Source organism: Miniopterus natalensis, chromosome 7, assembly GCF_054644295.1.
Source record: "Miniopterus natalensis isolate mMinNat1 chromosome 7, mMinNat1.hap1, whole genome shotgun sequence".
In the NCBI taxonomy this organism is placed as follows: domain Eukaryota; kingdom Metazoa; phylum Chordata; class Mammalia; order Chiroptera; family Miniopteridae; genus Miniopterus; species Miniopterus natalensis.
In genome coordinates, this window is record NC_142087.1 from 80,616,265 (window position 1) to 80,641,121 (window position 24,857).

A 24,857-nucleotide genomic window follows, 5' to 3' on the forward strand; every position below is an offset into this window, starting at 1 on the left:
CAGCGCGCGGGTGGAATGATTCACTGTTTAACCCGTCCTGAGAGTCTGCCCTTGCTCACGCTGCCCTCAGGACACCCAGATGCTCATCCTTTCGTGAGAAGTGGCCTTTGAAGGTGGTTGCTTTTTAATGCCCTTCCTCGGTAAAATAAAAAGTGGCAATCTCCCCTCTAATTATTTTTACTGGTCTATAAAATCCCCAGTCTGGGGATCGGGTCCTTCAACAAGCACTAAAAACAATCTATCCGTGTGCTAGCCGACTGGAAAAAAAGGCCCCTGTGCGCCTGCAAATGGTTGACATTTACCCATGTCCTTATTTACACACAGGGTTTTCTGACCCAGGGTGTCTGTGGCCTCCATAGCTTTGTAAAACAAGGCAGTGCAAAGTATTTGATATTGATCCCAAGCAAGATACTGAAGAGACCCTCTCTGGCTCCAGCCAACAGACATAAAAAGGCTATTTTTTAAAAAGCTGGACAGTGGTATCTCCAGGTTCAGTGGAGGACTTTGCCCCCTTCCCACTGCACCTGTCGGAGGCTGTGGCACTGGCCTGCTTCTCAGGGAGCCGGCCGAAGGCGTGGGAAGAGAGGACGGAGCAGGAGCACCAGGTCCACGCGGAGACCATCTACCCGAATAAATAGCTGAGGGACAGCAGAAGCTGGGGCGAAGGCCCCCGGGCAGCCCTGAGGGAGTGGAGACGGGCAGGAGGAGAAGCGGGAACAGGCTGCTGAAATTCCATTATGAGGGTCTTGAAAAATCAGCCCGTCAGGATTAGATGCTTGTTCTTTCCAAGTGGTTTTTGAATTTTCAGGGCTCTTTTTAAAAGGAAATAAATAATTCTATAGGTTCTTCTCCCAATCAGTGGCCTGCCTTTGAAATTAACCATTTCTCTGGCTCTCCCTCTGATTGGGATCACGTCCCTCCTCAGTCACTCTGAAGTGCTATTGTGCCGGCTCTTACTCGCTTAGCCACACACAATGTAACTTCGAAATGTGAAGGGGGGAAAATTAGCATTTCCAGTGAACTGGAAAGAATGCATCTGATTTCGAAATGTGTGCTTAAGAAAGAAAAAGCGCACCTAAATTGATTCCACCAACGAGAGGACTTATTCTGCCCAGCCAGATCTGAAACGCATTTTTGCAAAGGGACAACTTCATTTATGATTTTTTAGAGAGGAAGGAAATATGAAGATCCAGGCACAGGGAGAGAAAAAGGCCTCTTGAGAATTTCATATAGCTTGGATTAATCAAGGCGCCTGCTTTTAAACCATGTGCCCCCACAGAGGAGTGAATTAATGAGCAATTTATGCAATGAATATATTTTTTTCTTTAATTATCTAGGTATTTCAGACTAACTTGCTTCTTCTGACTTGAATTCTCCAGATACTTCTCTGAAATTCTAGCTTCACTTTGCATGTATAATTACAGCCTCAAGTTGCTGGCAGAGCAGGTCTCAAGGTGGTGGAAAACTTCCCTGCCCTCCCACCCTCATGCAAATCCAGGGTTGCTCACCACTCAGCCTGCACTCCAGCGGAATCCTTTAGAAAGGAGAATCCATTTCGGAATTATGGATTCCTTAGGCCCCTGTCTCTAAAGTGGGTTTGGAGGAGGGGGCCTTTAATGAGAATATAGACCGTGGACCCCACTTCTGGAGACAGAATTCGCAGGTCCGAGGGCCCGGGAACCTGTAATTGTAAATGTCCATGTAGCAGAGGGGCCAAGCCCTCCCCTCCCCCAACTCACGCAGCAGGAAGAAGATGCTCAGGTAGGCAGGTTGGCTGCCCTTCAAGGGGATCTGTAGCCCGCAGGTGACCCTGACGGCTGGCTCTGAGTGAGCAGTGAGAAGGTGGGGTTTCCCCTCTCACAGAACAACCTCAGTGCAGTTAAGATCCCCAAGAATGTGCGGGAGAGGGCGGCTGGAAAGCACCTGAGCTTGTAGAGCCTGAAGTCCACGCTCCCTAACCACACCAGGCCTAGTGCTTGGCCTCCAGGAAATGGGGCGGGGCTGGCACTAGGTGGTATAATTCTCAGGCCAGGACCTAGAGGGTGTCAAGGTCAGTCTTATCTCCCCCTGCAGCTTTATCAAAATGGACGGCCAGGTAGCAAGAGACCATAGGTGGGGACCGCAAAGAAGACTGGAGCTAGTGACAGCTCTGGGCAGCGGAAGGTTGGTGGAATGTTGTTCCTTCCTCTCTCCAAAACAATCAGGTGATCCTTCCCGAGAGCGGGGAGCACAGCAGCAGGAATCAGAACAGGAGGCCACACGTCACCTCTGTGGCCATGGCCACCAGGGCACTGGGTTTACAGCTCTCGCCTTTCCACTTTGACCCCACTAGGAGTAAAGGAAGGGGACCTGGTTCTGAGACAGTCTAAGATGGACTTCCCAGTGTCTTTCATCTCTCCCACACAAGAACTCCCAGGTCCAGGAAAGTACAAGAGTGGCCGCTTCTTTGGGCCAGCCCTCCACTTCGCACTTTTCCATTAGCACCAAAATCTCGGCCTCCAGAGCCCCCACACTTCCCAGCTGGGGTAGTTATTTCCTCATTAGTTCCATTCACATTTACCTGCGACCTTCATTAGACACTGGTGTATAAAATGGTCATCTCTCCGTACAGGCCGACTGGATCCACAGCCCCGCAGAAGCCTTCCACCCACGCCCACTCCCGCAACATGGAGGGCAGGCAACCAGCTCTGTTTCTCATGCATATAAGGTAAAGCAGTCCCCATAGAGCCCTGGGGAAGGTGGCCTTGCACCCTCCCTGGGACCCCTCCACGTGTCTCCACAATGTAATCGAGCTCACTTGCATTTAAGTAAGCACCCCATAAAGCAGTGTGGCCATCTCCTCATTAATGGTTGCCAGACCACAGATCTTCTGTAGGGTGCGTTATCCCAGGACCCATCTCTGGAACTGTCTGTCTGCAATATCTCTGAGAATGGGCTGCAGGCAAGTGTTGATCCAGCCAAACTCTGAAGCTCATCCGGCCTCCCTTATCGGCTTACGGTGTGTGGAACTTTAAAGCATAATTGACATCAGAGAATGGACCATACCTGCTAAAAAGGAACGGAAAATATTCTAAAATGGAATGGAATGGAATGTGGTCTCTGTATGGAGATGCACAAGCCCAGCACAAGAGCGCAGTGTACTTTGGGGAGCCATCCCCCACCCACCTAATTACAGGACACCAGGATTTGCTGCTCGGCAGTCATTGAAAGCTCACTGCAAGTGCCTATTTTTTTCTCTTTTCTTGATCATATTGAGTCAGGGAGCCCAAGAGGCCAGGTGATTGAGAGTAAAGCAGATTTGCTGGGGCGAGGGGGTGATGCTGTGCAGAGCTGTGTGTCCCAGATTTCAGCTGCCAGATTTTCAGCTGGCTCTGTAGTCTTTGCACATCTGCAGGCTTAGCTGTGCTGCTATTTACTTAGCATTGTTTTGCTCTTGCATTAGTTAAATCAATGATTTGAAAAGGAACTTTTACACTACCATAGTGAATGGAAGAATCTGCATCCCTTGCCACAAACAGGAAATATCCAAAAATACAGGTGCATGCTTATCAGCATAATAACCATCCACGTCGGGGCTGAGGGGCCACAAGCTCTGGAATAAGTGTCACCACGACTAGAGAGTGTTAAGGGCCACATTGTAATTTGGAAGACACCAAATTATTCCAGAATATTAGCCAAGCAGAGAATCCTTAGAAAACAACCGCCAAAGAAAAATTTCGAGATCTAGAGAGGGACCCAGGTCTCCCCAAGGCAACACGCTTGGGTTTGTCTCCTAGGAATTCATCATCCTTCCCCCTTGATGCGTTTTTCATAACAAATTAGCACTGTGTGTGGCTTTTTTCTTAAAAGAAATTTAATTTTACATGTTTATTTCTGAGCACTTATTTCTGGTTCAAAAATCAAAACATACAAAAGGGTGTGCCGGGAGGTGTCCTGTGGCCTCCCGTCCCCTCGTGGGAGGGACCCCTGGGTTTATACAAGCCAGTGCACGTGCTTTTTCCTTTTGCTATAAACACAGATGGCAGCGCGGAATAAACACGCTCCCACCCCACCGCGCTCCAACAATGCGGCGCCGGTGACGCACCTCTCGCTGTGCAGCGAGCTCCTGGCTGCTTCCGGCGCGGCCGGCCATTCCATTGCGCGGGCGGGCTGGGGCTTATTTAACCAGCTCTCCACGGCGGGTAGCTACGTTGTTCCCAGTGCAATGCAGAAACCTGTGTATCCATCATCGTGGGCCAGTGAGGAGATAGCACAGGGCAAATTCCTGGCCATGCAATTAGCATGTGTCTGAGTGTTGTTTCCAACATGTTTGTCATGTCCCCTTCCCTGTGGGATGGGGATCTGGGCCGGGGAGGTCAGGATCAGAGGCCATGAGCTCCAAGGAATTGCCTTTTATTTTCTGCATTTCAAGGAAATGCCTCTTGCAACCTGAGATTTTGGAAAGAAGGATAATTTGTTTTGAGCTGCACACCCCCCGACTGGGTTATCTATGAATTATGGATTTTTAAAAAGACGGGAAAGGATGTGAGATATTGAATTTCCAGACTGGCTTTATTTTATCTTCTTCAATTTCAAGCTCATCTTCTGCTCCTGACTTAGGCGCTGGTGTGCAAAGTGGCCGCAGCAGCACCTCGCCGCCCGCGGACGGTCCCTGGGGCTACGCGCTCCCAGGCAGCGGGGCCTCCTTTGGCCCCCAGTCGCTTTCTGTAGGAAAACCTCCTGCGACTCGTTTAAAGGACACGGGGTCTAAAGGACCCCTCGAGGGGCTGCCTGGAATGGAGTAGCCACAAGGAAAGACTTGTGAAGACAAAACACATGGGCAGTGACTCAGCAGTAGAGCAAACGCGCCTCCCGCTGCAGGAGCCTGCGCCGTCTCCACGGGGTCCTCCCGTTCAAACGCTGAGCACGTCCCGCCAGGGGTCCTGCGCCAGCCGGGACCCTGACCCGTTTGGCCCTGACTGGAGACATTTTGGGTTGTCACGACGTGAGAGAGGATGAGTGGAGGCCAGGGATGCTGCTAAACATCCTGCGATGCCAGGATGCCCCCCCACCAAAGTAGCAGAAAATCATCCCACCCCAGATGTCAATAATGCCCCGGCTGAGAATACCAGCTGTAGCCTGGCCTTGAGATGACAAAAAAATGATCTAGGGACGAAATGCTGCCTTTGAAAGAGGGGAGCACCAGACCTCCCACCCCCAGGGAGGCGCACGACCCGCCTGTGTCCCTCGTTGGCACACAGAAGGCCCTCCTGAGCCCGCCTCCTAAATTTCTGAGCAGCGGCCATGTGCACATTGTTGCGGGGGCCTGGGAGGGCCAGCAGCGCCGCGGCACTCGCCACCGCCTTCCCCTCGAAGCCCAGAGCCTTCCCAGGGCCACAGCACCGCACAGTCCTCCCGTGTGACTCGGGGGCTGCTCTCCCACGGGCCAGGTGGCGCGGCCACGGCGGGCCGTTCCCCACAGCCAGTCGGGGGCGGGATCAGAGTCACCGAGTCCTGAAGCCCTTTTTTACTTTCACAAAATCAAAACAGCCCCTTTTTTCTGATTATAAAAACAATACGTGCCCGTTGTTCCTTAAAAAATTCAAACAAAAAAACATAGGGAAGAAAAATAAAAAATTACCCAAATCCTTTCACCAAGAGATAAACAAATGTAGACATTCAGGTGCTTGTCTTTCGGCCCTTTCTCTGCCTTTGAGCACCCACCTATTTTCCCCAGCCATTTACCTAGACCAGGGATTTTCCACCCTGGCACTTCGTGGTCCAGGTGACTCTCTTGTCGGGCATCCTGGGCATTGCAGGACGTTTAGCAGCATCCTTGGTTTCTACCCACTAGTCACTAATAGTATCTCCTCACCCTTAATCTGTGACAACCAAAAATGTCCCCAGATAGTGCCAAAAGTCCCTTGAGGGGTAAAACTGCCTCTAGTTGAGGACCACTGAAATAAATGGTATCCTGCACCTACTGTCCTGTATATACCCAATGTTTGCAGAGTTGGAGAGAGAGGGGAAAGAGTAAGGCTTCTGACTTCTGTGCCCTTTGGTTTTTAGTGTCAGAGCTGGGGATCAAGGCCCAACTCTGATATTTACAAGGTAAGAGCTTTAGGTAAATTGCTTGATTTTTCTGAGCCTCAGTTTCCCTACTGGCAGGCTGGGACAGTGACGGGACATCTGCTCCAGGGATGATCCCGTGGCCTATACGCAGGCTACACCTGATTGGTCGAGCCGTGTGCCTGGCCCGTGCTTCCTGCGGCAGGGACGCCAGACTGGAAGGAGGCTGGCCCTGTGCAAGGGGGGGGGGCATTCATTGAAGGCACCCAGGTGAGAGGAGCAGCTGGGGGGCTGGCACAGACTCTGACGTGAGGCTCTGTTTGCGGGCTTTGTTTTTTAATTCAGTTCTTCTGGGAAACAGATAAGCACACGTCTGTTTCAATCTAGTGTCTAGGTTTTATTCTTTTTGTGTAAATTTGACTTCTTTTGAGCTTGAGATATTAAAAAAAAAGACAAATGTGTGAGATCAGTTGGAGGTTTAAGCAAATTGGTTTACTCCATTGCCGGACGAACTGGGGTGGATGTCAATGGAGGCTTGTCAGGATGTCACCAGGCAGTGTATGGTTTTGGCGCTGGTGACAAAGAGGGCTGCAGCCTCTTGCTCCTTGCTGTCCCCACCCCTACCCAAGCCCTGCCTCCATTTCTCTGTGGATTTCCTCTCCCCCACCAGGCCTCTTGGCCCATTTGGACCCAGGTCTGCATGTGGAAGGGACCCTCCCTTCATGGATCCCCAGTGGTCTTGGCTGAACCTCAGCTCTGTAAAAATGATCCCCTGACATGCAGACCAGAGTATGTCCCATCCCCTCCTTAAGAAGTCAGCACACCCTGAGCTCTCAGGACAAGTCCAGTTCCTCCTGTCCTGTCCCCTCCCTGTCCTGGTTGCCGTGGGTGCCCCTGCTCCCCAGGCCTTCTCCCACAGGGCTTGTGCCCACGACGCTTCACCCCTCCTCCTTGGAATCTCAGCCGGCCCTCCAGGGGAAGGGCCCAGCGCACCCCCTTTCCAGCCATTGACTGGGCTTCTGTGATTAACCAATTAATGTCCGTCCCCGTTTGGCTGTAAGTAGCCCAGGGCCGGGGCCGCATCAAATGCTGTTCCCTGTTGTGTCACCAGCATTTCACCAACACCGGCACAGTCGTAGGTGCTTGAAGGAAGGGCGGACGGAGGGAGACCCTTCCATCTTTAAGTGTCATTTCTGTTTACCGTCAATATCCCAACCTTCCACGGCCGAGCGGCACCTGATCTAAGCTCTGCCGCGAGCAGCCCCAGCAGTGGACGGGGACACATCCATTAAGCTACCTGTGAAGCCTCCGGGCCAGCAGCCCCTGGGGAGGAGCGATGACTCAGCGCCCCCCCAGCCGGAGTGGCCGAGCGCGCTCCAGCCTTCCAAGGAGCCATCCTCCGCCTGGAATGGAGAAACTGTGTGAGGCGTAATTTAGAGTAAAAACCAAGTGAACATTATCTATGAGTCACCCATGCAGAAAGGGCACCGGCAGCTGCGGGCGTGGGCTGTGGTTGGGGGCGCCTAAATGTTTAATCAAAGGGGGGGGCAGACTGCCTGAAGTGTGGGGTGGTGGGCTGGGCGTTTGGTGTCCGAGTCCCTCTTAGCAGCCACAGTCACATATCCATACCATCTAGGGGCTACCAAGCTCAAAGGGGACTTGACCAATAGCCTGTCAAGCTCCCGTATGTTACAGATGGGGCCACAAAGACCGGGGAGCCTCGTTGCATGTCTCACCCCAAACAGCCCCTTCTCCGGCCTTGCCCACCCTGCCTATGTCCTAGGTGCCCCCTCTATACAGGCCCTGGCACTGGGCCCAGCCTCCCTGGCTCCCTGGCCCAGGGTTGTCACCTTTCCAGGGGTGACTCCACCAGCCTCCTGCCCTCTTTGTCTCTCCACATCCACTCTGGCTTCAACTGACATTCTGGGAGGAACTTTCAAAGATGCAAACTGGATTGTCACTCGTCTATGACTTGCTTCCATGGCTCATCCCTGCCCTCTTGGTAAGATCTTTGCCCTCTTGGGGTTGGGGGAGTTGTGCAGGGTCAAGGCCTTTCTAAGAACTGCCCCCCCCATGGGCATACTTCCTTTCTGTTTAGTCACCCAGCTATCTCCTCCTCATTCCACTTAGATGCCACCTCCTCCAAGAAGCCCTCCCTGCTTCTCCTGACCAAGCCCGGTCTACATGGCAAGGGTCTCTCTCAAGCATGGGCTCTGGGCTCCACAAGGACAGGCCCCTGTCTTACCTTGTGCTCCTCCGTGTCCCTGGGGCCCAGAATACAGCCTGCCTCACAGTAGGTGCACAGATGTCTCTTCAGATTGTCCACGGGGAGGAATGGTAGTGACTGGCCCCCCAAGCTGGCAGAGCGCCGGGGCACCCCTCCTGTTCTTCCTCTTCCCTAGCCTTTCTGGACTCTTCCCAGGGAAGCTGAGGTGGTGCCCTTGCTCCCACCCAGCTGCCCTCCGTGGACCCGCCTGCCCCTTCCCAGCCCCTCCAGCCCTTGGCAGCAGGCCGTGTCCTTCAGGCCCAGACATCACAGATGAGAAGGAACAGGCCACAGGTGGCTTCCATTTGCAGTTGGGCACGAGTGCCCAGTACTTGGGCATGTCCTCTTTTTGAGCAAGTGGCATCAATCCCACTCACCTTGGACGACAAAAACATCCTGCCTTGTGAGAAAGTGAAGGGGGTCTGGGAGTTGGGGAGGGGTGTGAGGGCGGATGGGCCTCCCTGGATCTCCTGCCAAGAGTGTGCTCTGCTTTTTTCCCCTGTGGAAACCACGCCAGCAGCAGGAGGCTGGGCCACACAGAACCTCTGGGCATGGGGGCAGCTCTAGAACCAGCGCTTCCTGCCTGAACAGGACTGTGCCTTTCCCCTGGGATGTCCCAGGTGCACGTGGTGGCTTCCAGGGCAAAGAGAACCCGCCACCCCTTCCCACGCCCCACCGCAGACCCAGTGCTCCCCTTCTGCCCATCTCTGGTCCCAGGCACACCTCATGGACACTACCTCCCTCCTGCCCGTGGTCACCCCCTTGTAATGGGCAGTGCCCTCTCACCTCTTCTACCTGGATGTTGGCTGGGTGCCAAAGCACCTAGAGTTGGGAGACCCCAAAAGGCAGAGCAGAGCAGAGCCCCACTGTGCAGCCTACTCTGCACTGAAGAGGAACCCCAAGCCCTGGAAACACACAAACGTTACGGCAGCGGACAGTGGATGAGCAGTAGGGGGTTGGCATCAGGAGCCGGGGGGGGCTGTTCACCACCTGCCTCAGTTCCCCCTGCAGTGCTCATCCCATCCAGCAAGGCCTGGGGCAGCAACTGTTTACATATGAACACCTATCCTTCAAACACACTTTTTACTTCTGACCAGTTTTAGATTTGCAGAAAAGTTGTCAGGTGGCGGTGTTGTGTGTGCAGCTCCTGGTCTCTGTCGTCACACTGCTTGGTGATTCGTCACAGCTCAGGAACCAGATCGATCCATTGTTGTTACCTGGCCTCTGCCCCTTATTTAGATTTCCCGTTTCTCTCCAATGCCCTTTTTCTGTCCCAGGGTCCCACCCAGGCATCCGGTTGTCCCGTCTCCTCGGCCTCCCTGGCTAAGAGTTCCTCAGACGCTCCTTGGTGTTGGCGGCCATTTGACGGTGCTGGCAGGTATTCTGTAGGATGTCCTGGTGAGTTTCATCACATCTGATCAGGCCCACACTGCCAGCCTGACTCCTTGCCACTGCTGTGAACTTTGTGGCTCACGCACAGTTCTGCTTCCCGAGGCAACATTCCTGCATGACGTTGCCCGGCTGACTGCTGGGCAGTTGTGTCCCCTCCCTGAGGGTCTTTTCCATGAATTCTTTGGAATCTCCTATGTCAGATACTTGTCTCTTCTACCCGTTTGTCTCCTCACTCAGTTGGTGACAGCGGGCTGGTCTCGTGCATATTGATTTTACACACTGGGTTCTAACACTGTACCACCTTATTAGTCCCCTTGTTGGTTGGGGCCATCAGGAGCTCAGTGGCTCCTGTGTCCCCTGCTGTGCCCCACTGGGTTTTTTGAGCACTGCCTCCCTTTTGGCCACTGCACCATGCTCCAGCCTCCTCTTGCAGGCCTGACTGTGGCCCAGGAACAAGCTCTTTCCACAAGGAGCCTGGTGCCTTGGTTGGAGAATGGTATGAGAAGCCCAAGTCCAAGTGCAGGGAGTGCTTGTTGCTGTGGGGGCATCACTGCTGCAGGCCTCGCAGAGCCCTGGAAGAGCTGGGGGCGGGGGGTGCACACTAGGCCTCGGGAACACCCTGATCTAGGACGCTTTCTTTAGCAATCCACCCCTCTGTCAGTCACCAGGGCCCTTGGAGGGCAGACTTTCTTTACATCGCAGCTTCCCTGGGGGGGTACAGGTCAGGTCAGGTTGTTTAAAGAGGGCAACAGGTGATATGCGAAATCTTTTTCTGCTAAGCATGTCAAGGTAAAATTTGTTAGCAGATTGTGTACCAGTAGTTCTCAGCAGGGGTTGAATTTCCCCCCTGAGGACATTGGGCAATGTCTGGTGACATTTCTGGTCAAAACTTGGGAGGCAGAGGCCAGGGATGCTGCTAAACATCCTACAGTGCCCAGCCCCCCCCCCCCCCCCCCCCGAGAATGATCCAGCCCCAAATGTCAGTATCACCCAAGGTGGAGAAACCTTTTTCATGTCATGTCTGCATCTTGCTCTGTCCATCCACCTAGCAATTATCTAAATGCCTGCTCTGGACTAAGTGTGTGGGAAAAACAGGCTCTGCCCTTTGGGGTTTAGACTGGTGGGGAAGGCAGACATTGAGAAAATAGCCATGCAATTCTGTGCTGTGATAAGGAAAAGAGGAAACCGTATGAGAGAAATGACAGTGGGGACCTGACTGGATCCGGGACGAAGGAGGGAGTGTCAGGCTTTCACAGGACCCCAGAGCAGCAGCCGTGCACTGAAGCCAATGACAGGCAAGGAAGCAAATGCACACGTGTGGAGCTGGGCTCTGAGCAGAATGGACAGACATCCACAACTTGTCCCACACAGATTGATTAGGCACCTACTGTGTGCCATGCATGGAGACGGAAGCCAGACCGCCTGCAGGAGGCAAGGCAGCTCTGGCCCGTGGCCTTGGAGCTCAGTCTAGGAGAGGAGGGCAGCGAACAAGTTGTCCAGCCCCACAGGCCTCCCACTCGTCCTCAGATCCTGGCTGATGGGCAGTGTCAGCCCAGGGTCACTCGTTGGGCATGAAGAAGATGGTTAGAGAAGGGTGCGTGCAGCCAGCGCTGGGAGAGGGAGCCCGAGTTGGCCGGGACAGGAGCAGTGCGGGGCTCGGCGGCCCTCACCCTCCAGGACAGTCCCAGACCTGCCTCAGCCCAGGTCGCTGCCTTCAGTGGGCTCACTTATTAGGCAGCAGTACAAAGGGTCCACCTGCACTGTGGACATGCTGTTGACTGATTTTTTTTACAACAGATGGCCTGGTATAGCCTGGTGGTTAAATGGTACAGTAAACCCTCATTTCAGGTGGCTCTGGAGGTGTGGCTAGTGCCATGAAATAGGCCCTCTTAAAGAAGCCCAGTGGTGAACCCCAAGTTAGCTCCGACAGGTATTCCCAAGAGGCCACCAGGCTGGGCCTCATTCGGAGCCAGACACGACTCAGCTCTAACTGGCGTTTGCTGATGACGTGCTAGGGAAGCCCGACCGAACTGGTTCTAGGGGAGGGTGGAGATCAGCCCTTACCTCCCAAGACCTTGTTCATAAACTCTATTTTCTTCGCAAACCTTTCTTTCAGAGAGCAGAGGTTAAGCTTCCATCGAAAAAAGGCTGAAGCATTCAGATTTGAGGTCACAGAGGCTGTGTCGATGATCTGAGAGGTGCCACAGAGCAGTGCCACAGCTTCTAGGGGACCTGCTATGCAGGTGCCAAAGACACTGGAAAGCAGAAAGGCTTGGAGTAGAGAGAAAGGGGGGAGGGCAGGGTTAACAGGATAAACAAACACAGCGCGCACCCCCCCAGTGTACCAAGGTCGTGCTCGGGGCTCTTCCACCCGCTGTCTTTCTTCCAATGGTCAGACAGCCATCAGCGCAACTTATATTCCGGGCTGTCTTTAGGCTGTTGTCTGTTGTTGATTTAGAGAGAAGCAGTCATGGTTTTGAAAATGTGGCGTCTTTACTGATGCAGGAGAGGGGTCTGTTAATGAAAAGGGCTGAGTCGAGATCTTCAAGGCCTTCTATGTGATCTTAGAGTCAACTTCTTCAGGCCCCACCTGGGCAAGGGCAGAGTGCAGACGTCAAGCTCAGAGGCGCCTTTGCTAAGTCCTTCCAGTTGGCCAGAGGAAGGTGGCGGAGCTGTGGCATCCTGTTGATCCTGTAGAGCTGGGACAGGGAGTGAGGGACAGAAGAAATTAGGCAGCTGAATTGACAGAGCTGATGGGAACCCATTATGTCTGTACCCAACTGTATTCCAGGCCAGGTCCAAGAGCAGCTCCAACAGGTGTCTGGGGCCAAAGGGGCGTAGGAAACCCCACCCCAGGGATTCTCCTGAGCAAGGGGCGCTTGAAAGCCCCATTGGCATCGTTACTGCAGCTGCGCCACCTGGTGGTGAGGGGCTGGGGCACTTTGTGCCACGGCTCAGGGGAGACGTCATTCCCCCAGAGAGCAGGACGCAGGGCTGGCTGCAGTGAGGGCTTGGCAAGCCCGGGAGAGCACCCGCCTACCTGGTTGACCCCACTGGCTTCCATTTTCATTAGGGGACTGGAGAAGTGGCTGCAGGCACTGACTTCTCTCATGGTTCACTTTCCTCACGTCAGGAAAAAAATACCTAAAACCCCATAAGGCTTTGTTGAGAGGTGAAGATGGCTGACCCCTTCAGAGCGCTGAGTGGGAGCTGGGCCACCACATACACAGGGGCGCCTGCCCCAGCGCCACCCGCCCAGTCCTCCCTCCACGGCTGCCCAGGCAACGTGTGCTCCAGGCTGACGACAGGCCAAGCCCCAAAGGGTTAGGAACACTCCGAAAGTACCGGGGACCCTCCTCTACAGTGTCGAGAAAGAGGCCTTGGAAGGAAAGATCCCAGATTGGACCACCTCAGAGGCAGACGCCCAGGTACCCCAGCTCTGACCCATCCAATCAGCGACTTGTACCCTCTAACGCATCACTGGGAGTGCTGGAATCCTCCAGAATATCTCAGACAGGCTCCTCCTCACCGGGCTCACCTATGCCAGCTGGTCTCCTGCGGTTCCTCCAGCCTCTGACAGTCCCTCCTCCACTCAGGAGCAGAGAAAATTCTAGAAAACAGGGATTCAGACCACAGCTTAGAGCTCCCAGTGCTTCCACTGTCCTCCTGGTCCACCCCTCTACTCTCTTTCCTCCACAGCCAGCTCTGCCCACCCCAGGGCCCTTCCACAGCTTGCTATAAGGTGGGCTCCCGACTCAGCCCCAGCATCATAGCATCACCTTGGCCCTCCCAGGAGCCCCTTCACCTCCCAAGGAGCACTCAAGGGCGTAGTCTGGAAAGTGGGTTCTGGAGCCTGACCGACCACCTTAGTTCAAATCCAGACTCTAACACTTTTTAGCTTTGTGGCCTTGGACAAGTTGTTTGAGCTCTCTGTGCCTCTGTGTCCCTGTAAGGCAGGGGTGGTGAACCGTTTCTCTGCCAAGGGCCATTTGGATATTTATAACTTCATTTGCAGGCCATACATAATTATCAACTTAAAAATTAGCTATGAAAAAAGCTCCTAGATTTATTGACTTTCGAGTCCCACCTGTGGTTGCCTTGGCAGGGCCAGGCCAAATGATTTCTCCAGCCGTATATGGCCTGTGAGCAGGACACTCCCCACCCCTTCTGTAAGGCAAGATTAAACGAATTCACGTACTCCCCTAATGCCTAGGACATGGCAGGCACCACGAGACACATGCATAAAGAAGGAACGAACAAATGAGGAGGAAGCGTCCTCTGGGCCAAGGCCTAGTTGGGGCAAGCTTGCGTGTGAACCCAGCCCTAGCGTCTCTCCCACGGGCTCTTCAACAGAGGGACCCCCGCAGCCTTCCTGCGGGTGCCCGAGGCCCAGCTGAAGTCACTGCTGCCAGGGCTTTTTCCCTGAGGCCTGGACAAGCAAGACTGAAGTCTGAACTTTGGACAACGAGGAGGAAGTTTGCACTGAAAGCTAACTCAAGGCTGCCTGCCACCAGCCAAGAGCCCTAGAGAACCCGCAGCGCCTCCTTCCTTCCCCTGTTCAGAGAAGCCACGCCCAGGTTTCAGACCTCCTGGCCTCCTCGGAGCCTTCCCAAGCCCCCACCCGGCAACGGCTGGTAGGCCCAGAGACGCAGAGATGTTGGCATTGCCAAAGTAACTGCCCAAACCCTGTTATGCTTCTGTTCAGGCTACTAAGGGGCCAAAGGGAGGGAAAGGGGCCACTGCGCTAGCTCCTCAGCCTGGCCAAGGCCCCTTGAAAGCGCGTTGCGCCCCTTCCTCGACCTCCTCTCCCCCAGGCCAGGCCCCCAGTGCTCTGAGCCCATGTCTCCCAGACCAATGTCATAGCAAAGTCAAGGCAGCCCAGCCAGCACCTCAGTGCTAATTCTGATGGCCCTTGTTCCTTCTGAGATAATAATAGCTCCACTTGACTGCAGGGGAGCAAGTGAAAATGCCTACAGAGGCCAGGCCCTGCTCAGGGATGAGTGACAGGCCAGGTGGCCACTGGGCCTTGTGGCAGTGGGTTGCGGCTCGCCGATAGGGGGCAGCCACCCCTCAGCTACGGCTGCCTGTGGGTGGGCAGATGGCAGGCCCCAGGCAACTAGAGGCTCCCAAGGGTCAGGAGAAGTCCCATCTCCAAAACTTTTGGTAAAATCTAATATCTAAATGTTGGCTGCACGACCATTCAGACTTTTAAGGAAGTCCTGTGCTGTCGAAACACAAGCGTCCCTGGGTGGGGTTAGCTTGGCGGGCAGTTCCAACTCCATCCATTACGGCAGCGTTTCACAAATGAACATTTGTTATTAACGACAGCAGCCACCATTTAGGGACGCCTTTCCGAGGGCCAGGTGCTGCTCGTCTGGCTTAATCACCGGGAGCCCTGGTCCCTTCCTCGTAACCGGCAGATCCCTGAGCGGCCCGAGCGAGGAGCAGGGCGGAGAGTGGGGGCTGAGGTCGGGGGGCTTTAGTCCCCAACACATCCTCTGGGCTTGGAGGCTGGGCCCACTGACCTCTCAACCTGTCCTTGGCATTTCCACATGTGGCCACAGCTCCTGCCCTGCTGCCTACTCAGGTGACACCCCTCTACCTCCTCACAGGACCTCACGCGCTGGGCCTCTCCCAGGTGCTAACCCTACCCAGCTTCCTGACCAGATTAGGCCACGAAAAGCAGTGTCCTCCAGCCCCCTCCCCTCTCCCTCTGCCAACTGAAGCTTCCATTCGGCCTGTGACATTTAAAACTATCCGTCCAGCCATGGCATGTAGAACCCAACACCCCAGCTGTTGACAGAGCACTACCTCATTCGGCCACACATGCCCAAGCTTCCAGTAAAAGCGTAAGCTGACCCTGAGCTCAGGGCCATCCGAACCCTCTATCCCTACCACGCCCACCTCAATCTGGCTCCATCGTCAAGTGTATTGTCAGCTGGAGCCCATTCCTGACCCTACAAGGAGAAGACAGGCGCAGCTCGAGGCTGGGGCGGCAGGGCACAGCGGGGCCATCTGTGTGCCCAAGCAGGAGCACATGCCTGGAGCACATGCCTGGAGCGCGGCGCGAGGTCCGCCTCAGCTGTTCCTCTCCTCCTGGCTCCCCAGCCCCTTGGGCCCCATGTCCCTGCTATTAATATAGCACAGAGGGGCCCAGCAGCTGGCCAGGGCACAACCTTTCCACACGGACGGTGACAACTGACATCATGATCCAGGCTCTGTATGATCCAAACATGTGTTCTTTTAGAAAGCACAGCTGAAAGTTGCCTGGTCGCCGAAAAATGTGTCCACTTTGCTTTGGGTATTGGGGAAACCTCCAACGATCAATTTTGGAGCCTCTAAAAGGGGGCGTTAAAAGATGGGTGGTGCCCTGGATTTGTGCGGCGATCTCGTGGGAGGAGAGCGGAAGCAGGGTGAGGATCCTGACACGCTCTCCTTGGAAGGAAGAGGGCATTCAACTGATGACAAAGGCACTCAGAGGGGGGTGAAATTATATAATTTCTGGGATTGCTTGAAAGCCACTCAAAGGTGAGGGCAGCAGAGGGAACAAGAGTGGCTGGGCTGACGGCTCCGCAGTCATGCTGGGGCCCCGGCCTCCTCGCCACTGCGGTGTGCTCAGATATTTCCATGACAAGTTTAAAAGTATACATGTGAAATAATACTCAACACGTTTGCAGAGGGCCTAGGGTGTGCTAGGAACACTTCTGGGCACTTCTGGACCTGTGCAGAGGGCAGGAGTGAAGCAGAGGCTGGCGCGGGTCAGCCACAACTCGGCTAGAGACAGGTCCCTTTGGCCTCGGCTCCACAGGTCCACTCCCCAATGCCTGGGCTTGATTCAACTGTCCCAGGTCCTTGACCCACGGAGACAGTCTGAACATATACTTTTAAAATTTAGTATTTAAAAACACAACCAGCCCCTGTAACCCTCCAGCCAATCCAAGAAAGAACACAGCCAGTTAACCAGCTCGTAGTTGCCCTCCCCCTCCCCTCACCCACCTCCACCAGAGGTGACAAAGATATAATCTGGGGTTTATCATGTGCTTGCTGTGGACCTTTTAGTTTTATCACATATATGTGGGCTTTGTTTTGCTTGCTTTTAGACTTTATGAAAGGCCTATCCTACCATTTCTAGATATATATATATTTTAGGCACAGGCTCTTTTCTGGCATTTTTTGACATGCAAACAAGAACAGAGAACAGGATGGAAAAAAAGACCTCCCCCCACCCCCCAAAAAAGAGGGTGGGGGGCATTGAGTTGCACCAGCAGGAGGTAAAAGGTGCCTGAGCTCCTGCCCCTGTGGTTGGGGACACAGCTCTACAGAGGCGAAGGGCATAGGTTAAAGCCCAAACGATAAGCCCATTTCTTGGCTGCGTCTGCAAACACAAACATGTGAAGTGACGGCAAATGTCATGGTAAAGGCAGATCAAGACAACTACATCTGTCGATTTATTATTAGAAGGCAAATGTCATGGAAAGAAAATATGCCCTGAGTAATTTAGTCCTGTTGAAATTCAACAGGCTCCAGCTGGTTGGAACCAGAACCGTCCCTGCTGCTCCTCAGCTAAGGTTGCCTTGCTAGAGACAGTCAGAGGAGCCTGCCCCTCGGACGACAGAGGAGCCTGCCCCTCGGACGACAGGTGTCTGTGGGCAAACACGGCAGACACTCGTCTGGTCACCCCCGAGGGTCCAGACAGCATCTCCTGCGGTGGACAGACTACCTGCCCATAAGTTGGGGAGAAGAGCAGGCTGGACTAGATCAAGGTGGTGGCCAAGATGACTCCCAGGGGACAAGGGCCAACACCGTTCATGTAAAGTGCTACCCATGGATCTTCAAGTGTATTTAAAAATACTTGAGCTAGAAGCCAAGTGATATTGGTATAATTAGCCTTTAAAACTAAATTCATTTACATAAAGAGTACAAGCTGATTTAAACATTTTTATTGAATGTATTGGGGTGGCACTGGTTAATAAAATTATGTGGGTGTCAGGCGTACAATTCTGATAAGCATCTGTGTATTGTATTGTGTTCACCACCCCGAGTCAAGTCTCCTTCCGTCACCGTTTACCCCCGTCCCCTTCTACCTGCCCCACCCCCTTTCCCTCTGGTCGTCACCACACTGTTGTCTAAGAGGGTTTTTTTTTTCCCTAAATTCCTTCACCTTTTCCACCAGCCCCACAACCCACCTCCCCTCAGTCAGTCTGTTCTCTGCATCTATGAGTCTGTTTCTATTTTGCTTTATTTTGTTCTTTGGATTCCACATGAGTGAAATCATATGGTCCTTGTCTTTCTCTGACTGGTTTATTTTGCTCAGCAAAATGCTCTCGGGGTCCCTCCACGCTGCCCCAAAGGGTGAGGCTTCCTTCTTCTTTCATGGCCGAGCAGCGTTCCCTGGGGTGAATGCCCACAGCTCTCTTATCCATCAGCTACTGATGGGCACCTGGGCGCTTCCAGATCTTGGTCATTGTGAATAACACTGCTATGGACACAGGGGTGCACAAGTTCTTTCCCATTAGTGTTTCAGGTTTGTTTGGATAATTTGCATTAGTGGAACTGCTGGGTCATAAGGCAGCAAGTTGATTTAAAGAAACTGTTAAGTGCAGTTACAGCATGGGGATATGGCAAAAACTGTGGAGGCGGTGTGGGGCAACTGATGTCTGAGCAAAGATGAGCTCAGTGTTTCTAAGGGACTGTTAAATTTTTCCTAATTTCTAAGGTGCTTTTGAGCTCAGAGTTTTGACTGCATTATCTGCCTACGAATGGCCACTCCATGCCCAAGCAAGCAGCCCAGCCCGGACGGAGCCCTCTGCTCCGGGCTGAGCTGTGGGCTTGACAACGGCTCTGCCACAAGGGGCTGCCCTGAGCAACCCGGAGTCTCGCCCACAGCCGTGGTCACTGGCCTCCACGGGCTGCTCAGGACCCCCAACGAGGGCGTCTCTGAGAATGTCCCCGTTTGCCTCCTCCTGAGTTTATTGTTCCTTCTGAGTCTCCATATTGACTTCAGAAACTGCTTCGTCCAGCCTGACAAGGGCTCCATGGGAGACCCTTCTCTCACCCCACAGGGCTCTATTTGAAAACTAGTTGGAGTTAAGAAGTCATTCTTTTAACTGTGCTAAGAATACTAGTAATATTAATTATATTTTTCATTTATTTATATGTTAGTGTTATAACTATATTATTAAAAATAGTAATATCCCACCCTGGCCGGGTGGCGCAGTTAGTTGGAGTGTCGTCCTGTACACCGAAAGTCTGCAGGTCTGATTCCTGGTCAGGGCGCATATCTAGGGTGCAGATCCATGTTTCTCTCTCACATTGACCTCTCCCTCCCTCTCTCTCTCTCCCTCCCTCCCCTCCTCCCTCCCTCCTTCAAATCAATAAAAACATATCCTCAGGTGAGGATTGAAAAATAATATAATAGTAGTAATATCCTCATTAAGGAAAAGCCAGGGTGCTCACATGACCCGGTTTGCAAGGAAAACTCTGGCTGACCATCTGCTGTCACTGCAGCATCCCCTCCAGCTAGCACTGCCTTTCACTCAACTGTCCTGCTCCAATGACAAATCACACTGTAACCCTAGTTTTACACCATGACTAACTTGTCTGTGCCTGCAGTGAGCAGGGCAGGGAGCAGGTGGGGGGGGAGTGGAGACAGGGGCCTCAATTTCAAAGGCTGAAGAACATTCTTTAAATTGTGGACAATCCCAATTTAAACCGTCCAGACCAGGGATCAGAAGAGGTCTGCATGCAGGTTCCAGATGATCCAGCGCGGGGTCCTCACATCAGAGCACTGCCCAGAGTTCTTGAACAGGCACCGTTTCTCAGAGGAACTCGACTGGCCCCAGGGCACTCAGCCTCTCTCCTGTTGTCTTTCAGGGAGGCTTCCTGTACCTCTCTTTTTGGCAGATCTCTGAAATGTATTCAGTGAAGTCCCACTCTTTTTCTTCACTGGTTAGAGACAAGCATGATGAAACCAAGGCCATAGGCCCACAGCCCCAGCCCCACAGGAAAACAGCTACCAGTCCCGCTCCTAATTTGGGTCTAGGCACTCTAGAAGTGCTACTGCTCCCTTGGCCAGAGGCATCAGGTAGTGTTAAAGAGGGTGGGGACAGACACTCACACCCTGCTAGTGGGGACAGACTGGGTCTTGTGTTGAAGGGAAGCTGAGGCAAAGCTCTGTGTCTGCCTGCGACCCACCAGCTGTGCTGCCTTGAATCCACCTCTAGAGAACCCTCAGGGGCGTGTGCACAGAGGACAGAGCCAGGGCAGGGGCGAGGTACTGTTTCTAAGGGAACAATGCCCACAGGGAAGCTGCCATGGACAGCCTTCCATGCAGACCATCGATGACGGGTGGCCATTCAGAAGAATAGGGGAGGTCCGTGTGAACCAGTACAGCAGGTTTCTAAGGTGCCTGCCTGGTGACAAGACTGCAGTGTGACACAAAAACTACCTGTGTTTTTAAAAAAGGTATTTCTGCCCTAGCTGGTTTTGCTCAGTGGTTAGAGCATCAGTCCATGGACCAAAGGGTCCCAGGTTCAGTTCTGGCCAAGGGCACACACCTCGGTTGCAGGCTCCATTCCCAGCCCCTGCGGGCAGGGGGCGGGCCAGAGGCAACCAATGGATGTGTTCCTCTCACATCGATGTTTCTCTCTCTCTCTCCCGGTCTCTCTGAAAAGCAATGGAAAAAATATCCCTGGGAGAGGATTAAAAAAAACAACCATTTCTGTAGAAACTGGTCACTATGTGTGAGGCCGGTGATCCTGGGAGGATCTGAGAGGTTAGGAATAGAAACTGTAGCTGTTCATTAAAGCAGACTTTAGTCTTATCTCGTTAGTATTTTTAACTTCTGACTTATCTAATTAATATATCTCATGTGTAATTGAACATTAAATTCTCAGCAATAGCAGCTGCTATGTCACAGTCTCACAGAGCAGACATCTTGACAAGAGGCCTGGACAAACACCAGCGGCTCCCCTTTCTGATGCCTAACCCCCATATCTGGGGTCCAGCTTTAAGTAATAACTGGCACTTTGGAGTTGACTGGACTTTTGAATAATCAGTAGAGAGTGTCAGCAAATGACCCTAGCCTTCACCTTGCCCAGTCCCTGCCACTGCTGTGTGGCCCTGGCCAACCTTGGTCTTTAAGAGCATGGTATAGGTCTATTTCCAGCTTCCAAACCACTTCTCGCCAGCTCCTGATCGCTCACTTCAATAAGGAGCTGGCAGAATGGGAGTTCTACAGTGATCAAGAAAAGAAGGTGAAGCTGTGAGTGGTCTGTTTGGATGCTGACAAAAAATAGATCTGCTACCAAGGGGGTTGACATCTGAGCTCTTGGCTCATGTCCCCTTTCTACATGAAGAGTCTCACTCAGCACGTAGTGGAGAGGGACTGAGCTAGGACTATAAGCAATTATGCCCAAGAGATGGGTTTGCCGCTGACTAGCAGGTCCCAACCCCTCTCTGAGCCTCAGTTTCCTCACTTGTACAATGAAGGGGCTAAGACTTTATTTCCCAAGTCCTTCCAGCTCTGGGACAATCTTTACCCACAATGACTCTGAATGGAACTCAGTGTGGGTTGTCCCTCTCTGTGCCCTCACCACTAGCTTTCCCTGCTTCCCCTGTAGCCCACTGCTGACCTCCAGATGCACAGCATCTTTCCACCTTGTTGAATTTTCCTCATGTGAGGTCCAAAGGCACTTCTAACCCAAGCCAAAGACAGGACTCAGTTGCCTCTTGCCCCACCCCAGGCCTCTGTCCACGCTTCTCTAGCTCAGTGAGAGGTACTGCCGTCCATCTAGTCCCATCTGGGCGGCACCCTCCGCACAGTCAGTTCCCCACATCCTTTGTTCACCAAGCCTTGTTAGGCGACCTCCTAAATAACTCTCAAGGCCACTCCTGCCACCTGTTTTTATCTATTTCTAGAACCAACCACATCCCTAGACCAGCTACCATCATCTCTAGCTTCCCCTCAAATTCCATCCCCCTACCCTATGGCCAGAGAGGTTCTGGAAGCGGCACCTCCCAGCCATCAGGGCCAGGGCTTCCCATTGTTGCAAGGATGGTCAAGACACAAGACTGCATTTTGTCCTGCCTCCATGGTGGCCCCTGCAGACTCCTATCACTCTGTGCTCCAGTGCCACTGACCTCAGCCAGCTGTCCCAACACGGTCACTCCTTCCAGCAGAGGGCCTGCGAACACCTGATTCCCTCACTGGGAACTCAGCACCCCTGCCAGTGCTCCTCCTTCAGTTCACAGCGCAAGTGTGCCTGGGTCATCTTCTCAGAAAGCATTCCCTGACATGCCCAAGTCTAGGGCAGCTTCCTCCACTGTACAGTCTGAAGAAAACACATTTCTTTCCCAGTGCCCTTAGCTCAGGTTGTAATGAGACCCTACTTAATGTGATGGTTCATTACTTCCAGATCCCCTACTAACTGGGCTGAGTAGAAATGGAGTCTGATTAGCTCACCATCCTATTCCTGGTGCCTGTCAGTGAACAGCCCAGAATGGAGATTTAGCAAAGGTCTGTAGATCAAACTATGGCTTCTAAGACCTTCCATCAAGGGGCCAGTGAGAGAACTGAAAATTCATAGAGACAAAACCCAACTTTACTGGTCTTTCCAATTTTCCATTAGGTCCTTTCTGCCTAGCTGGGCTCCTCCCAGTCCTCACCATCACCTCCTGCCTCTTGCCCTTTACCACCACTACCACCACCGTCACTACCACCAGTACCACCACTACAACCGCCATCACACCATCACCACCTCCACCTCCACCACCACCATCAGTGACAGCTGCAATGACCCCTGAGCCTGTTTGCTTGTTATTGACCATTACTGGGCACTTTTTTTATTTATTTATTTTTATTTGATCATCTCTACAACGCTGGAAGGCAGTTTTGGGATCCTAAAAGGACCTTATTTTGCACTGAGGAGACAGAAGCCCAGACAGGTGATGCCAGTTGTCAGCGGTGCAACAGGAGGCAGGATGTATGCCCAGGCCTATCTGGTCCCAAACCTGGCTTTTTTTTTTTTTTTTTAATATATCTTTATTGATTTCAGAGAGAGGAAAGAAGAGGGAGAGAGATAGAAACATTAATGATGAGAAAGTCATTGATTGAGCCCGCAACCGGGCATGTGCCCTGACCGGGAATAGAACCCCGATCGCCTGGATCCCAGGTCGATGCTCAACCGCTGAGCCACGCCTGGCCGGGCCCAAATCTGGCTTTTCACCTCTCACCCTCCAGCCTTTCTGTAGAGTCCCTCTCACAGGTTACCCCCTTCTTTTGGTTTTGTTTTTAAACCCACCTAAATACTGTCAGAGAGAAGACATTAAAAGATATCTGTTTAAAACGAAACCCAGCCCTGGCCGGGTGGCTCTGTTGGTTGGAGCATTATCCCGTGCACCAAAAGGTTGTGGGTTTGGGGTGCATACAGGAGGCAACCTCAATGTTTCTCTCTCGCTCTCTAAAAATCAATTTAATCCTTGGGTGAGGGTTAATAAAAAAAAAAAAAAAAAAACACATTGAGGGCACCCCATTCCATCCCTCTCATAAAGTAAAGGAGGGAAGAGTCTCCTCCCTCACGCACTTCCAATGAACCTGGCGAGGCACAGAGGAGAGGTGGGGAAACCAGGAAAAGGTACAGGAAGAAATAACCTGAGTGACGTGATGAACAAGAACGCAAAAGAACACATCAAAAATCATCTCAAAATAAAAGAAGTCCTGAGTTACCAAGTATCAGGAAACCACAGTCCAAGAGGGCACCAGTGGAAGAGCCTGCTTTTGAGATTTCAGAAGGTGCTATTTCAAAAGAAACATGGGTGCCAACCTGGCTTTGCACATTGGTTCATTTTTTTTTAATATGCTAAGTAAAGTCATTTAAAAAAAACAAATAAAAACAATATTTTTAAAAACTCTCTAAAATCTTAAAACAAAACAAAAAACCCAAATTACTATCTATTATCATTTGAAAATAAATGCCACTGAAATAATGAAAGGCAGGAAGCTTCCCTCCCTGGAGGGAGTGCAGCCTGAAGGAAAACCCAGGGCCTCACCTGTATCTTTTCCGTTCTGCTGCACACTGGCCTTTGGCAACTGCAAGGGAGCCCAGCTCTCTCGCTCACTCAGGAATCCCTGCTGCGAAAGCCTCTAGCAAGCGTCTGCTCCAACAGGCCTCTGGGTGCCTCATCCACCAGCCAATTCTCAAAGTAGTCGACTATGAGAAAAATGCACAAAAATCGATAAACACAATAAATAGTCCAAAAGCATGATGAAAACAAGGAGCCTGTTCACAACAGCAACAGAAGCATCAAATACTTGGGAACCAGGACATGAAACTCACATGATGTATTAGAATTACATAATGAAACACACAAGTACGTAATGGAAGAAACAGAAACTCACATAAATGAAGAGAGAGATCATACTTCTGGCTTAAGGCTAAATGCAGAAAAGACGACAATATTTCCCAACTTAATTTACAGACAATGCAATTCCAGTAAAAACATCAGCCAGGTCATTACAGAACTTGATAAAAATGGTTCCTAAGGCCTATAGAAAAATAAATGGGCAGAATTCTCAGATTCTGAGATAACATGCAGTGGAAGGCACTTGCCCCAGCAGATCTTAAAATACAGTGTAAATGATGACGGCGAAGGCTGTAGGCCAATCACAGCAGAACTCGGCAAAGATGTCACAGCTTAACAAGTGGAGACGGAATAAACTACTATCGATAAAAACACATGTAACCCACGTTATGCCTCGACAGTCTGAGGACAAATGCTTTTTGAAACACTCATCTCAATTGTAGACAAGAAGTTTTGGTTTCCTTTTTAAAAAACGAATTAAGCAACATCAGAAAATTTCAAAGTGACAAAAGTGAAGATTTCCTGAGTCATTAAAACAACACGCCAGCTCTGTGCGTCCTGTCTTCCTAGGGTCATCTCAGCCCCCTTCCCAGGGTGCTGTAGTCAGACTGCATTTGGAGTTGGTCGATTCCTCTTGTTCCATAATTGAGTGTGAGTGTGAGTGAGGGGGGGGCCTCCCGTCTGGGCTCCCTGGCCAGGGCCCCACGCTGACACTCCCCCCCCCCCATCCTGACGCCCGCATCACCCTAAGGGTGGTTATGACCTGGGGCACCAGCGGCTTCTCTTCCTC

General features: G+C 52.3%; 1 protein-coding gene across 5 annotated transcripts in view; it reads right to left on the bottom strand.

Moving 5' to 3' along the window:
- Positions 1 to 11,526: 11,526 nt before the first annotated feature.
- The window catches only part of LOC148092833 (uncharacterized), a 29,647-nt gene continuing 16,316 nt past the window's right edge, over positions 11,527 to 24,857 (bottom strand). For 4 of the 5 annotated variants that reach the window (XR_015714836.1, XR_015714838.1, XR_015714837.1 and 1 more), the window contains one exon: positions 22,545 to 23,916. The gene's annotated coding sequence lies outside the window, so the exon portion shown is untranslated. Of the gene's footprint in view, positions 12,851 to 13,244; positions 13,317 to 22,544; positions 23,917 to 24,857 lie in introns of those variants that run through there. The other variant, XM_087819202.1, reaches the window with a different exon arrangement.